Raw genomic sequence first — 17,208 nt, forward strand, 5'->3', positions numbered from 1 at the left:
ACCTTTCTCTAATTGTGTTGTAATTTGGCAAATTACTCCATTGTGTCTCAGATGATAATGTGGATCCTTTCTGGCCAGCGTTACACTGTTTCATGGTGATTCTGGATCGTCTTGGATCTAAGGTCTGGGGTCAACTTATTGATCCTATTGAGGCATTTCAAACCATTATCAACAACGTGAGCTACAGGAAAGAGATCCAGAACATACGGAGCAGTTCTGTGAGGTTCGTTCAGTTCCTGTGTCAGGATTTCCAACAATCTGTATGAGGAAGTCTACTATAATTGACTTAACAGTAAGATTTTTCTCTTCTTTTTACCCTTCATTTCAGTAATTTCTATTTGTTCTTAATATTTAAGGACCAAGTCAGAACCGGAGTCATATTTAGATGATATGGTGACTTGCAGCCAGATGGTATACAATTATAACCCTGAAAAGACCAAAAAGGTATAAAACATTTTGAGAATTCAGATGATATTGTATTGCCTTTATATTGTATAGCCAGTGTTTTACGTGGTTAGTTGCATTGCTGATTTTATGATATGTAGCTATTCTGAATCAACTGTTGCATAAAACAGTTTCTGATTGAACAGTAGCTCATGAGGAAAAATGGGCTGTAATGAGAGCATGCACACTTTGAGAGATTAATTTTAAGTACATTTTGGAAGGGTAGAACATTTATGGCTTGAGGGAGATAAATCACATGACTAGAAATCAAAACCAACTGAAGGAAAGAGGTCCAGAGTACATGGAGGTTTTGTAAATTTAACCTTTTCATGAAAGCTTCACCTCAAAATTGGACTGTTTTCAATTTCTTAGGGGTCCGTATATGTACATCAACACAGGAAAGTTGAGCAGTGTATTTTCTTGTTGGCAACTTTTGTGTTAAACCTGTCATGAATGGTGCTTGTTTATCTGAATATCAGTATCTCTTTCATTTTAGGATTCAGGGTGGAGATCAGCCATTTGCCCAGATTATTGTCCTAACATGTATGAAGAAATGGAAACATTAGCTAACGTGCTTCAGTCAGATATCGGTCAAGACATGCGTGTTCATAACAGCACGTTTCTGTGGTTCATTCCCTTTGTGCAGTCCCTCATGGATCTTAAGGATCTGGGTGTGGCTTATATAGTGGAGGTTATTCATCATCTGCATTCTGAAGTCAAAGACGTCCTCAACCAGACGGACGCCGTGTGTGACACAGTCACTGAGTTTTTCCTTCTGATTTTGGTGTCAGTGATTGAACTGCATAGAAATAAAAAGTGTTTGCATTTGCTGTGGGTTAGTTCCCAGCACTGGGTGGAAGCCATCGTAAAATGTGCCAAGCTTCCCACCACCGCGTTTGCTCGGAGTTCTGAGAAGTCATCTGGAAACTGCTCCAAAGGCACAACAATGATACCTCTGTCACTGCATTCAGTGCCATCTAACTCTGTACAACTTGCTTGTCTGCAGCTGATCAGAAGTCTCCTTAAAGAAGGCTATCAGCTTGGGCAGCAGACTCTTTGTAAGCGATTCTGGGATAAGCTCAACTTATTCCTACGAGGAAATATATCTTTAGGTTGGCAGTTGACAAGTCAGGAAACCCATGAGTTACAAACTTGTTTAAAGCAAATTATTAGAAACATAAAATTCAAAGTGCCTCAGTGTAGCACTTCTGTGGATCTGACTCCTCCATGTAAAACGCCTCCTGCATCTTACAATAAAGAAGTCTAAAAAACACAGGCACTGTCTGGAAAACTCCAGCCCAACATTCTCTAAAGAACCGATGAAAGCTGATGCCTGTCAAGTGAAAGAGAGTATTTTCAGCAAGGCACATAATGCCATAGAAGAGGATAATGAGCAAACTTATATAAAAGATTTGAAACGCAAAGACCATCTCTCAGCTGAGTTGTGCTTGAAGCCCAGTAGTAAAAGGCTTGTTAATGAAAGAGCTCGAGGCCAAATTAAAATAAGTACAGGGAAGCATAAGTCTGTAAAAGAGAATTCCTCATATACCCCACAGAATTGTACTTCAAGAAATGGTCCAGAAAAGGTATTTGACAGAGGAATAATCACATCAGCAGGTTTGTTGACTGATTCTAGCAATGACTCTCTGGAAAAGGTATCCACATCAGATGAGGATTTCTCTTTAAAGGATGATGCTCTTGGCAAAACATCAAAAGCAAGAACTAAGGCACATAAAGATGAAATCTGTGCTAAGTTATCGCATGTAATGAAAAAGCAAGACAGGAAAAGTACCACTTTAGAGGAAAACCTGACTGTATCTAGCATTGAAAGTTTCTGTTCAAAGAAAGATGCAGGAGGTCAGAAAGGAGATGGCTTCATACACAATCTCTCTTTAGGCCCTAGTGGTGTTCTGGATGATAAAAATGGACAACAAAAACCTGAAAACAGTTTATTGCTGAAAAAGAAACAAGTAAAGGAAGAAGAGTTGGGCATTTTCTCCACCCCTGATATCAGTTGTCAAATACTAGAATGTCATGTTGGTAATAAAGATTTGGTCTCATTCACAGAAATGACCAATATTTTTGTGGAGAAAACACCTCCCTTTAAAGATCCTGTGACTGTACTTGAATCAAGAGATATGGGAATTAGCAAGAGTACTGTTCAGTTTTCTTCTGATTTAAGAGAACAGGTCCTTAGCATCAGTCCTAAGTCTGACCCTTTAACAGATTCTCAGATAGACAGAGACATCCACATATTATCTTTAATAGCTCAAGCCAGTGTTATTAAGTTCCCATCAGGTTCAACCCAAAGAAGTTTATCCCAGCTACAAAGAAAAGTTAAAGATGATAGAAGATGTTTGACAGCCAACCAAAATAGTGTCAGGGAAACCTGCTGTGGACACGTCATTATTATTTCCGATTCTGATGAAGAAGATGATGATGATGAAAGAATTGTGGGTTTTAAGAAACACATTAAACAGGGTAAAACATGCATTGAGAAAGAATGTCCAGAGCATCATACTTCAATAGCTAACACAAATGTGGAACAGAATGTAATAAAGGAAGAAAATACAAGGTCCCTTTTGCGGTTTGAGGAATCGGATTCTCATTTTTTTGAGTTTGAAAGTCCATGTGAAGTGTTTTCAGTTTGGCAAGATCAGAAAGCAGACAAGAATTCAGTTCAAGAGAATGAAGATAATTCGTGCTTGACTCATGTAGGTGATACCACAGATGATTGGGGTTATGGTACAGCTTATGTACCTGAAGAGGTCATTAAAACAGCAGAGGCAGCTTTGAAAGAGGGAGAACCTGAATCCAACAGTGACATAGAGGAGGATAATACATTTTTAACACAATGTGATCCGGAAGATATGGATTTATGTTCACAAATGGAGAAAGAGAATGATGAACTCATTGAAGTAGTTCATGGAAAAGATACAGTCCAGGTAGAAGAAGATTCTGTGAGTCGGCCTCAGTTGGAATCTTGGAGTAGCACAAAATGTAAATACAAAGATTGTGTGGAAACACTGAAAAACCAGGGTGAATACTGTTCCAAACACTCTGAAGCTAAAGCAGCAGATGAAGATATATTTCGTAGACCTGGCTTGCCTCTCTCTGCATCTAAACCTTCGAGACCTCCCACTGCTAAGATATTTACCTCCAGTAGTACTTCACGAATTGCTGGTCTTTACAAGTCTTTGGTAAATACGTCAGCACTCTTACCAACTCTGCAAAATAAGTCAAGTGGGGTACAATGTGCTTTGAAAGTACCACAGCCAGTCTCTCTGGTGTCTCAGAAGCCAGTGGCTGAAATGAAGGGTTTGTGCAACGTTCTCCAGTCTCATACTCCAAATAATTCCAACAGGCAAGGCTACAAAGTTCCATTTTGTGAAAACAGATCTTTTTCGCCTTCCTCTCCAGTAAACATTTTCTTGTCAGCACAGTCCATCTCTGACACCTTCGTTAAAGAGGTCTTAAAATGGAAATACGCAATGTTTGTGGACTTTGATCAGTGCGGACCCCCTTCAACTCTTTGTCAGTCCATCACAAGACCTGTGCCTGTGAGATTTCAAGATGGTAGAGATTATTTTAATGTGTTTTTCCCTTTGATGATCCTGAATACTTTTGAAACAGTAAGTATATGTTCTAATCGTATACGTTCAGACTTTGAAATTACCTTTCTTTACCATGTTGTGTACGGCTAAAATAACTGATCGCATTTTGATTTAGATGTAGCTTGTAGATTTCATGTTGAACAGACATTGTGCCCGACACTCTTCTAGATGCTGGTGATACAGAGGAAACACTTAAACTCTGCCCTTCTGGAGCTTACAGACACAATTCAGAGTGCTAGTTTACCAAGTCCAGAGGTGGCACAGGAGGAGGAAACGTTTTTCGGTGTAAAATAAGGGAAGACTTCTCAGAGGACATAGTCTCTCATCTGCGTTTATTTTTTTGAAAAGTAGAGTAAACCTTTACTGAAGTTTTCTTGAGGAGGTAGCAAAGGGCAAGTTACACTGGTCAGCACAAAGCAGTAAATCCCAAATTTCTCATCTGTCTTCCCAACTTCTTATGCCTCATAGCAGCCTTTAGCTGCCCCCCTACCCCAACACATCCCATTCTGGCTCTTCTCTCTTTCTTACTGCCTGAATGGGATTGCCAAGTAAAATATAGGATTCCCAGTTAAATTTGAACCTCAGAAAAACAGCTAGTAATTCTTTAGTGTAAACATCCACCTGCACTTTGAAGGATGTTTTTGGTGTTCTCACAGCAGGTCGACTTTTACTTTTTTTTCAAATTGATTAAAAAACAAAAACCCAAAACGTGAGTGTGCAATAAGATGCTTCAAAACCAAGAGCACTGTGGTGAATACCCACGTATTCAGTCAGCAGATCCTTGGGTGCCTGCTACTTGCCCAGTATTATCACAGACCTGGTGGGGGTAAAATGGTGAACACAACAGACAAGGCCTCTGCCTTCTGGGAATGATCATTTCAGATCAGGACAAAAGGCTCTAGAGTGCTCTAGAATGATCTAGAGCAAAAGGGAGCGGGCACTTTAGACTGAAAGGTGAGACGGCCTCTGTGAGCGATGGTATTCACACCGAGACCAGAGTGAGCAGAAGGAGTTGGCCATAGGAAGTATATCCCAGGCAGAGAGACTGCAAAGATCCAGCTTAGAACTGTTAAAGGCAAAGGAGATGTACTGCACAAAGAGGCAAGTTGGTGTCGATTTATGCCCTAAATTTCAGCCATTGTCATAAGAATTATTTTACTAGTGTTTCAGAACCATTAGAAACAACTAACTGGTAAAGGCTCTTCAGTCTCTCTCCTTAAGAACAATGTGAAATAGTAATACAAGAATGATTTTCTTACCTTACAAAATCGTTAGTTCAGTGAACAGTGTATACAGTTAAATAAGCTGGGGAATATACAGAGATTTTCTTCATCTTGGAGCTTATTTTTTTCTTGAACGTTTATCCTTTCCAGAAAACACCAAATCGCTTAGAAGCCATTCATAGCCCTTAAATTTAGGACACATTTGTGATTTTATTTTTCCCTTAGTTCAGAAGTATTTATATGTTTATCTTTAAGATTTCTTCCTTCAGCACATTTCTGTAGCCAGAACCTTTTCAAAACAGAATGAGCGCAAGTTCCGTTTGTATATACACAAAGTTTAAGATAGTCAAATACTTGTGGAAGGCCCATTATAAAAAAAAAAATCAGCCACTCTCACCTCCCCAAGTAATTATTTTTGATCCTTGAGGGATCCTTTTGTTATTTACTTCCATATTTCTAAATAACATGCCACTATTTTGACTTGTTAATTTTTCAGTACTAGACATTTTCTGTAATTACCCACTACAGGAAGTACCCTCTCTTCCCAGCCCTGTGTTCACACACACCTCTCCTGTTTCCCCATCCTCACTATGGAGTAGTTTTGTAATTTTTAGGTCAGTATTTGTTATTATTTTGACGATATAAAAGGTGTCCACTGGGCTTCCCTGGTGGCGCAGTGGTTGAGAATCTGCCTGCTAATTCAGGGGTCACAGGTTCGAGCCCTGGTCTGGGAGGATCCCACATGCCATGGAGCAGCTATGCCCGTGAGCCACAAGTACTGAGCCTGCGTGTCTGGAGCCTGTGCTCCCCAACAAGAGAGGCCGCGATAGTGAGAGGCCTGCACACTGCGATGAAGAGTAGCCCCCACTTGCTACAACTAGAGAAAGCCCTCGCACAGAAACGAAGACCCAACACAGCAAAAATAAATTAATTTAAACAAAAGAGAATAAGGTCTTTGAATTTAAAAAAAAAGTTTCCACTACAAAGTCGGGGTAGCTGTAACTACTTTTCGTTTCCAACTCTTTGCTTTCTCTTTCTTTGGATTTATTGTTTACATAATTTTCTATGTACTTATTACTAATTTAGCTTCAGGCTGTCTCTTGGATGTTTAGGTCTCTCAGTATGATCAGGCACATCAGATAGTTGATAAATTTCATCTTCTTGGTTTAGGATGGTTAACCTGAAATGCTCACCATCCTCATCTTAGGGCTTGCATTTCCTTCTTTCCTGTGTTGGAACTTTGTCTCCTGTACCCAGGGTTGTCTGTTTTTGTCACCCTCTCATTTTAGTAAGTCACATCCTTCAAGCTTCCTGAGAAAAGAATGTGTAGGAGATAAATTTTGAAACTTTGCATGTCTTAAAATTTCTTTCTATTTTGCCATCTCTGTCTTTGTTGTTGTCATCGTCATTCTCCTTCCTTGGAGACTTTCTCAGCATCCAAGTCTATTGAAAAATTTTTGAGCATATTTTTAGTTTCACAGTACTCTTGTCCTCTCATTATTCCTTTTTATAGGATTGTGTGCTTTCTTCATGTGCACAGTATTTTTTACCTGAAGTTAATTAATGATAAGTTTAAAGTTAGTTGAAAGTTTTCTTCTCTTTTCATTGTCCCTGTTTTCCCAGTTGCTTTTTTCCTATTCATTTTAGTGTCTACAGACCTTTCATGTTAACTCCTTTCTTCACATGTCTAATGATTTTTGGTGGTTTACTCACATTTAAGAACAGAATACTAACAAGCAGATTGGAGCATTGTTCATAAAAGCCAAAAGTTGTAAACAGCCGAGATGTCCATCAGGAGATGAATGGGTAAACAAAACATGGTATATGCCTACAATGGAATATTAGTCTACTATTAAAAGGAATGACCCATTATATGTACTTTTACCTGTTCTTTGATGAACCTGGAAAATATTATGCTAAGTGAAAGAAGCCAGGTACAGAAGGCCACACATTGTGTAATTCCATTTATATGAATTTCCCAGAATAGGCAAATCCGTAGAGACAGAAAGTGGATTAGTAGTCGCCAGGGGATGGGTGAGGGAGGGGTGTGGGAATTAGGACTGACTGCTAATAGGTATAAGGCTTGTTTTGGGATGGTGGGAATGTTCTGGAATTAGATAATGGTGATGGTTACACAAAACAGTGAATGTACCAAAAACACACTGTAGTGTGCACACTTTAAAGTAGTGAATTCTATATTGTGAAATATATCTCAACTTTTTAATGCTATAAGAAAAGAGGATGCATTTAAATAATGACAGGTCAAAAGAGGTGCTTAGGAAAAGAGATACTTTTACTAAAATGGTCCTTTATTATTTGCACTGTGGAAGTCAAATGTGATCTGAAGGACACCATCACATGGTGAAATCCAAATTAGTTTCATTCTTTATATTAAGATTATATGCTTAGGTATAGTTATAATCTATATTTTGTTACATGTAAGATTTTAAAACAGATTAGAAGCTCTGAGTGAAAGGGATAGGCTTGTTGACCATTTGGCATTTTATTGGGAAGCCTCATCCCCACCCTCATGTCACTGTTTTTAGTCTTTTTTTCCCCCTCTTAGTGAGGTCAGATTTCCCCAAGAAGAATCTTCAGATCGATTGCCTGGAAAGCATAGGCTTGATGGGGAGCTGACTGTGGGGTGAGGGTGGGGGCAGAGGGAAAGGTCCAGGCATTCAGTATATAAACATTTGCTTAATTCCCTGTTTAAAAATTATTTTATTTTATTTTTTAAATTATTTGTTTTATTTTTGGCTGCATTGCGTCTTCGTTGCTGAACGCGGGCTTTTCTCTAGTTGTGGCGAGGGCTTCAGTAGTTGTGGCTCACAGACTCCAGAGCGCAGGCTCAGTGGTTGTAGCGCACGGGCTTAGTTGCTCTGCGGCACGTGGGATCTTCCCGGACCAGGGATCAAACCCGTGTCCCCTGCATTGGCAGGCAGATGCCTAAACACTGTACCACCAGGGACGCCCCCCCACCTTTTTTTTTAAGTACAGCATCCCCTCTCTGTCTGCTGCCCCACAGGCAGAGACGGTCACACTTTATAGAAGTGAAACCACTCTAGCTTTTTGCTAGGAACAGGGATGGACAGTCTCCCTTCAGCACTCCTCCTTCTAGAGGTGTATGTCAGATGCTTCCTTCTTAGAGTTCAGCTTCTTGGACTTGCTGAGTTAGTTAACCATTCATCCATCTGCTTACCAGCTTCCCAGATTTTGATACTCTTGCCTCGTCTTCTGTTCTCTTCATCCTAATGAACTAATCCTGTTGTGAAAAATCCCTTGGGTGTTTTAGTGGGGTTTCAGGGGAATGAAAGGAAATGCCTGTGTTCAATCTGTCATCTTTACCATGAAGTTTTATCTTGTTCTTTTTTTCTTATTTTTGCAATCTTGTTCTTTTTCTTTAACCATGTAGTGAAACAGCATTGTTTTAGCATTTCTAGTTTATATAGTCCAACATTTATTAATGGTATTATTAATATACCTTGATTCCTTTTTTTTTTCCCCACTGTAACGTGTGGCTTGTGGGATCTTAGTTCCCTGACCAGGGATTGAACCTGGGCCCTCAGCAGTGAAAGCACTAACAACTGAACTGCCAGATAATTCTCAGATACCTTGATTACTTTTAATGTTTATTCTTTCTTATAAGCCAGAGACTGTGGCATCAACCACAGTCTTGGTCCAAGGCTTCTTATCCTTATTTGGATGTAATTTGACTTCATAATATTGTTTGTTAATGGAATGCTGAAGTGTGTTTAGAGTCCTTTGACAGAAATGTGGTTGGTATCCTATTTAGGACATGAAACACAGTGTTTGGTTATCCAGTTCTTATGTCTTATTGCAGGTGGAATGCAATGACATTGCGTAGAATTATCCCTTGCCCCAAAGGGCAAACGAGCAAATTCAACTTTTAGAAATATGAGTCTCTTGAATAAAAAAAAAATCCCACAGGATTCAGAGGCAAAAAGTATACAAATCAATTTTCACAGCAAAGTAAAGGAGCTGTTACAGTGGAGGATTCCTGGACTGAATGTCAATATTATGACATAGTATGAGTCTGTTTCGTGTTTGGTAGTTGCAATCGTTGTTGCTTTTGTTGTGGTCATCCATTTGCAATGCTTGGTGTCAGTTTATCTCTTGTAAAAACAAAATACAGTGTGTGTGGGGAAAAAAAAGAAATATGAGTCTTTTGTGTACTGATGTGACTGATAGAGGATATATTAGTTTTTAATCCTTACGTTTAACACACAAAAGTATTAGATAATGTGCACTATTTTGACAGGGACCAATTTTTTTGGTCAGTTTTGGCAAATACTTTATTGTCTTAAAGTTTTGGTTTGCTGGCTCTGTCTGCAGTCCCCTTCGGTTACCTGTGTGTGCATGCACGTATATGCAGAGTGTAATTGGCAGGAGCTTTTTAGGTTGTGTAGACAAGGAGCAGGCAGAAAGGGGGCCCTTCTGGAGTACCAGCTGTGATTCTTAGTGCCCACACCCCTTATAGGGAGAGTGCACCGTTTTTTAGCTAATTTCCAGGTATACTTTGTTCTGTGAAGGAAACAAAACAGGTTGATATGATGAGCGACATTGGGAGGCTGCTTTTGAGATCGGGCTGAGAGCCAGGAGAGGAGGGTTTTGTGCAGAGGAGGGGGGAGGGTCAAGACTATAATGCTTTGAGGTAGGTCTAACTGAGCATATGTGAGCAAAGAGATTAGACTGATGTGACTGGAGTGAGGTAACTTAGAGGTAAAGGGAAATGAAGTAAGATTGCAGAAATCAGTCAAGAGCTGGATGGTATACAACCCTGTAAGTGCAGGTCGGGGTTTCATTCTCAGTACAGTGAGAAGATGTTGGAGGATTTTTAGTTGGTTGGTGTTTAGGCTGGGGGAGTAGCAATATGTAGTAGTTTACTTTTTTGTTTTAAAGAAAACATTCTTAGTTGCTCATTAGAGAATAACTGTAGAAAGGTAAGCATAGATGCAGTAGACCTGTCGGGGGCTATTATAATAGCCCAGGAGAAAGATGATGGTAGCTTGATCTAGGTGGTAGCTATGGAAATAAAGAGAAGTGAATTCATTGGGCGTAAATTTTGGAGATAGTACTCAGTACTTATCTTTTTTTAATATATATAGAAATTTATGTTATTCATTTTTGGCTGGGTTGGGTCTTGGTTGATGCACACAGGCTTTCTCTAGTTGCAGCGAGCTAGAGAAACTCTGCATAGCATCCCCCATTGTCAACATCCCCTACCAGTGTAGTACATTTGTACAACTGATGAACGTACATTGACACGTCATTACCACCCAGAGTCCATAGTTTTCATTAGGGTTCACTCTTGATTTGTATATTCTAAGGGTTCGGACAAACGTATAATGACATGTATCAGTCCTTTAATATCAGAGTACTTTCACTGCCCTAAAAATCCTCTCTGCTCTGCCTGTTCACCCCTTCACAGTCTCAACCCTGGCAATCACTCATCCTTTTACTGTCTCCATAGTTTGCTTTCCCAAGCATGTCAAATAGTTGGAATCACACAGTATGTAGCCTTTCCAGATTGGCTTCTTTCACTTAGTAATGTGCATTTCAGGTCCTTCTGTGTCTTTCCATGGCTTCATAGCTCATTTCTTTTTAGCACTAAATAATATTCCATTGTCTGGTTGTACCATAGTTGGTTTATCCGTTCACCCACTGAAGGGCATCTTGGTTGCTTCCAAGTTTAGGCAGTTATGAATAAAGCTGCTATAAATATCCATGTGCAGGTTTTTAACGTAAATATAAGTTTTCAGTTCATTTGGATAAATAGTGAGGGCACTATTGCTGGATCCTACAGTAAGAATATGTTTAGTTTCATAGGAAACCACCGAACAGTCTTCCAAAGTGGTGGTACCATCTTGGGAATTTCCTGGTGGTCCAGTGGTTAGGACTCTGCACTTCCACTTGCAGGGGGCACAGGTTCGATCCCTGATCAGGGAACTAAATCCCACAAGCCACGTGGCTCAGCAAAAAAAAAAGAAAAAAAAAGGTGATGGTTCCATTTTACATTCCCAGGAGCAATAAATGAGAGTTCCTACTGTTCCACATCCCCGTCAGCATTTGGTCCTGTCAGTGCCCCAGATTTTGGCCATTCTAATACGTGTGTAATAGTTTCTTGTTGTTTTAATTTTCATTCCTTTGATGACATAAGATACGGAGCATTTTTTCATATACTAATTTACGGTCTGTATATCTACTTTGGTGAGGTGTCTGTCCAGGCCTTTTGCACATCTTTTTCATCAGGTTGTCTGTTTTCTTACTGTTGAGTTATTTTTTTCTTTTTTAAATAAATTTAGTTTATTTATTTTTGGCTGCATTGGGTCTTCATTGCTTTGCACAGGCTTCCTCTAGTTGCAGCAAGCAGGGGCTACTCTTTGCGGTGTGCGGGCTTCTCATTGCAGTGGCTTCTCTTGTTATGGAGCACGGGCTCTAGGCATGTGGGCTTCAGTAGTTGTGGCATGCGGGCTCAGTAGTTGTGTCTCACGGGCTTAGTTGCTCCGTGGCATGTGAGATCTTCCTGGACCAGGGATCGAACCTGTGTCCCTTGTGTTGGCAGGCAGATTCTTAACCACTGTGCCACTAGGGAAGCCCTTCTCCTTCACTTTTAAAGTATAATTTTTCAGGATTCCGAATTCTAGGTTGGTAGGATTTTTTCTCTCAGCAGTCTAAATATTTCACTACTCTCTCCTTGCTTGCATGGTTTCTGAGGAGAAGTTAGATGTAATTCTTATCCTTCCTCCTCTATAGATAAGGTGTTTTTTCCCACACGCTTCTTTCATGATTTTTTCCTTTATCTTTGATATTTCATATTCCTGAAGGTTGAATATGATATGCCTAGGTGTAGTTTCTGGCATTTATTCTGCTTGGTCTTGGAGCTTCCTGGATCTGTGGTTTGGTGTCTGATGTTAATTTTCGAAAACTGAGTCATTATACCTCAAATACTGCTTCTTTTTCTCTCTCTCTTCTTCTTGTATCTCCATTATGTGTATGCTGCATCTTTTGTCATTATCTCACAGTCTTGGATATTCTGGGGTGTGTTTTTTGTAACCCATTTTTTTTCTCCTTGCTTTTCAGCTTTGGTAGCTTCTATTGCTGTAGCCTCAAGCTCAGAGATTGTTTCCTCAGCAATGTCCAGTGTACTAATGAGGCCATCAGAGGCATCCTTCATTTCTGTTACAGTGTTTTTGATCTCTGGCATTACCTTTTGATTCTTTCTACTTTACATCTCATTCATTACATTACCCATCTATTATTTCATGGCCTCCTTTTTTCATTAAACTCTTAGTATATTAACTATAGTTTAAAAAAAATCCTGGTCTGATAATTCCAGTATTCCTGCCATATCTGACGGGTTTTAGTGCTTCTTTATTCTGTGCAAACTGTGTTTTTTTTTTTTTTTGCCTTTGAGTATGCCTTGTAATTCTTTGTTGCAAGGCAGACGTAATCTACTAAATAAAAGGAACAGCAGTAAATAGGCTTTTAGTGATATAGAAATGAGGTATGGGGGAAGGAAAACCATTCCATAGTCCTGTGATAAGGTGTCACTCTTTTAGTGAGCCTTTGCCTCTGGACTAAGAACTTTACACCACATGCTTCTTAGTTTCCCCCCACCTCCTTGGGTGAGACAGGATGGTTAGAATGGGCTGGAGCTGGTTTTCTTCCCTCAAGTAGGTTAAGCTCTGATGAAATCCCAGGAAGTTTGACTCCGGTAAAATAGCTTCTCATAGATCAGGCCTTGTTAAGAAGGTCAAGAATGTTCTGGTGTATTTCACAATGGTTCCTTTACCCCAGTCCCCACCAACCCCCCACCCCCGCTGGAAGCACACAGGGAATTTTCTCCAGTGTTCACTGTGAGGGCCTGTTCGAGCTCCTAGAGGTAAGACTCACCAAAGTGTGGAGTCCCACTTATGACTGGGTCCCCCTAGAGTTTTTAAGAGAGGTCATGCTGAGCCTCCAACAGTTTGTCGCATCCAGTTCAGGATTTCCTCCTGGCATGGAGGTTTCTACTTAAGAGTTTTCTGCGCTGGCAAGTTGTGATTGTCTGTATCCACCTTTTTGTCTCTTTTTACTTGTTAGGATGGAGTGGTGACTTCTAAGTTCCTTACATGCCAAGCTGGAAACCAGAAGTCCCAAATTAATTTTTAATGTTTGTGTCACACAGGAGTTCTAGGTTCTGGATTTTATGGTTGCTTACTTTGGAAAATTTTGCTGTTTAACATTGGCTTTTCAGATGTTTTTGCTTTCTTAAGTTGCTTTTTTTTGCTTTGCGTAGGTGGCACAGGAATGGATCAGCTCTCCAAACAAAGAGAAATTCCATCAGTTGCATTTACGAAAATTTCCTGCTGATTATAAAAAATACTGGGAGTTTGTGGGTAAGTTCTTCCTTACGTAACTTGGGCTCTATCATATAATAATTGGAGATTGCTATTTGAGGGAACATAATAATTGCTTGAAGTTTCTGGGATATAGGTTTCCTAAGGTCAATTTGTAAGCTCTTACAAAGAATATGTTTAAAGTCTTTACTTAATGAGGATAATTACTGGGACAGTTATAAAATTCATGGTTTTAACCATTGTGCTAGCAGAATACCACAGGCCAAAGTGTCCCTAGATGCTGGGCAAGGGAGAGAGAAGGTGAGTGAGGGAGTTTGACTGGCGGGGGTGGAGGGGATGTTGACATGATCGTGCGTACAGATTCTGAGTAAATCTCTCTGCCGTCTCTGCTCTCACTTCATGAGTTGTCTGGAGCATGTGTCACAGTTATATCTTAGTTATAAATAAACCAAGCATTTAGAACCCTTTAAAATAAAAAATATAAATTATCCATCTGCCTCCTTCCCCCTTGTAGTCCATCCCACTCCATAAATTCACATAAGAAAAAAAGCGTGTACATATATTTGGGGGGAAAGGTATTATATGTTCACTGTAGAATATTCAGATAACATTAGCCAATAGTAAAATAAACATCACTCACAGTTCCCATCATTCAGAGATCATCTTATGAACATAGTAGTGTATATCTTACTGCTAGACTTCCTATTCATCTGAGTGAAGGCGGGGTGGGTAGGGTTATTTTACCTAAGTGACTTCTTTCATGTATTTATTCAGCAAATATTTACTGACTTTATACTACCTGATAGTGTATGATTCTAGATGCTAGGTATGTAGCTGTGATGAAAACATAAAATTCCACCTTCGTGAAGCTTACATTTGACTTATTTTCATTTAGTCTATTATAAATGTCTTTTCAGAGATAAATAATAATAGCATGTTCAGTGTTTGTAGTTATTCCATTGTAAGCGTATTCCATAGTTCTATTTAACCAGTAATTTCTAGTTAGACATGTACATTACTTACGGTTTTTTACTGTTACACTGAAAAAATCCCTTTGCTAGATCAAACAGTGTGTGCATTTTAAGACTTTCGGTTCATATTGCCTCTGTCTACCAAAAAGAATACCATTTTCACTTCTGACATAAGAATGTAAGAATGCATCTCTTCTCATTTGCTAGTTTAAACTTATCCCCCAGTTTTATATGGAACATGTATCTCATTTGAAGTTGTAGTTTTTGTCCTCAAATCTTTATTGGTCTTTTGTATTCTTGCGGGGTGGATGGATAATTGTCTGTTCATGCCTTTTGTCCTTTTTTTTCTCTTAAGGAGGTTATTTTCTTACTTGTATGCATTGTTATTTTTTTTTCAATTTCATTATTTGCTGTTCAGTTTCACATGCAGTTTTTGAGGCAGACAATTTTTATCTTCACATGTTCAAAAATACCGTATTTATTTCTTTACTGTTCAGTTGGTTTTAGAAATCAGATAAATACTTCCATATTTTCTTGTAGTAGTTTTATATTTCTTTCTAATATTTAAATCACTGATTTATCAGCCATTTATCTTGATGGTATGATAGAATCACATAGCATTTACTCTTGTGTCTGACTTCTTTCATGTAACATGTCTTCGTAATTCATCAATTTTGTGTGCATCTTTGGTATTTTTTCATTGCTGTGGTGGTATTTCAATATGTGACTGTGTCACCATTTTACTGTTGATGGACATTTTTATTATTATTATTTTTAAGAAGTTTTTTTGGCAGTGCCATGCGGCTTGTGGGATCTTAGTTCCCCGACCAGGGATTGAACCCGGGCCACAGCAGTGAAAGCGCCGAGTCCTAACCACTGGATCGCCAGAGAACTCCCGTTAATGGACATTTTTTTCAGCAGTTTAGGCCTGTGTGTCAGGGCTCCCCAAGCCCATGCCCACGTTCAGTGATTCACTAGGAGGACTCACAGGAATTATATTCATGCTCATGGCTGTGACTTACTATGGCAAGAGGATACAAAGCAAAATCAGCAAAGGGAAAAAGGAAACCAGGAGCAAGATTCCAAGAGTCATTTCCCAGCGAAGTCACACAGGACACACTTAATTTTCCCAGTAGAGGGCTGCAACAACCCATGTGACACATTATCTGCCGGGGAAGCTTAGAGACCCAGTGCCTAAAACACCCTCTGCCTAGCCCACATTCATGATTTTCACAAGTAAAGTGGGTGTTTGACATAAGCTGTAGAGAAAAAATTTGGCAAACAGGTAAGGTACAGTGAGCCATTGTCATCAGCAAATGATGAGAGCTGTCTGGAAAACCAAGTTCCCAGATTCCAAGGGGGGCCAACCTTGTAAGCAGGCCTTTCTAATGATAGCAGCCTCAGGCCTTCTTCTACACACAACATTTTATGAATAATGCTACTATGATCATTCATGTGTCTCTTCGTGTTATGTGAGGGCATTTTTGTGGAGTCTGTCTCCTGAAGTGGGTCTCAGAGTCTCAGGGTATTATGCGTGAGCTTAACATGAGTAGATAATGCCCAGCTAGTCATGCAGAATGACATGCCCCACCAGCGTATGGAAGTCACGTTGCTCCATGTCTCTGCCAACACATTTGTGTTGATTGTGCTGTTCATTTTAGCCGTTGTAGTGTGCGTGTACTGATGGCCATTTGTGGTTTTATTTTGTAATATCCTGGCTATCAGTGAGATTGAGCACCTTCTCATATATTTAGTAGATGCTCAAGTAACCTCTCTGGGGAAGCACCTATTAAATTAAAGACTCTTGTTCATTTTCTGTTAGTTGTCTTTTCCTTACTGATTTGTAGCAAGTTCTTTATGTAATCTGGATATAAACCATTCTCCCACTTTGGCATGCATTATGACTCTCTTAGTGATGTCTTTAAAATTCTTATTTTATTCTTGTTTAGACTTTATTTTTTAACATAACTAATGCATCTGTGTATTTTTTTATGGTTAATGGTCTGTGCCTCATTTAAGAAACCTTTCCCTGCTGCAGGTCATAAATATATTATCTTAACATCTAGAACAGGTGTCAGCAAACCACAGCTTGCAGATCTACCCTGTATCCTGTTTTTATACTGCCCAAGAGTAAGGTTCTTACATTTTTTAAGGTTTTGAAAAAAAGATGATGATGAATATGCAACAGACATCATGTGTAGCCGGCAAAGAAAAATCTGGCTCTTTACAGAAAGTTTGCCAATCCCTTTTCTAGAGGCTTCGCTGTTTTGCCGACCAGGAATGGATTTTGTACACGAGTAAGATGTAGGGGCCATGTTTCATTTTTTTCCCTAATGGAGATGTAATTACCGCAGTAGTATTTATTGAAAAGATTATCCTTTCTCCATGGTCTGCAGTGTCATATTTGTTACAAATCTAATGTCCATTTAATGCACTGACCTTTTTCTGGGCTCCTTTCTTCTTTGTTGGATCATTTGCCTACCTTTCTGCCCATATCACGTTGCTTAATTTTACTTAATTAAGCTTTATTATAAACATTAATGAGCAAGTCTGCTTACCTTGTTTGGCCTTAAGAGTACGTTGGCTATTCTTGTCC

General features: G+C 39.4%; 1 pseudogene; it reads left to right on the plus strand.

Moving 5' to 3' along the window:
- LOC132482901 (probable helicase senataxin) overlaps positions 1-17,208 on the plus strand; it is a 61,894-nt pseudogene that overhangs the window by 11,464 nt on the left and 33,222 nt on the right.

Source organism: Mesoplodon densirostris, chromosome Y, assembly GCF_025265405.1.
Source record: "Mesoplodon densirostris isolate mMesDen1 chromosome Y, mMesDen1 primary haplotype, whole genome shotgun sequence".
Lineage (NCBI taxonomy): Eukaryota > Metazoa > Chordata > Mammalia > Artiodactyla > Ziphiidae > Mesoplodon > Mesoplodon densirostris.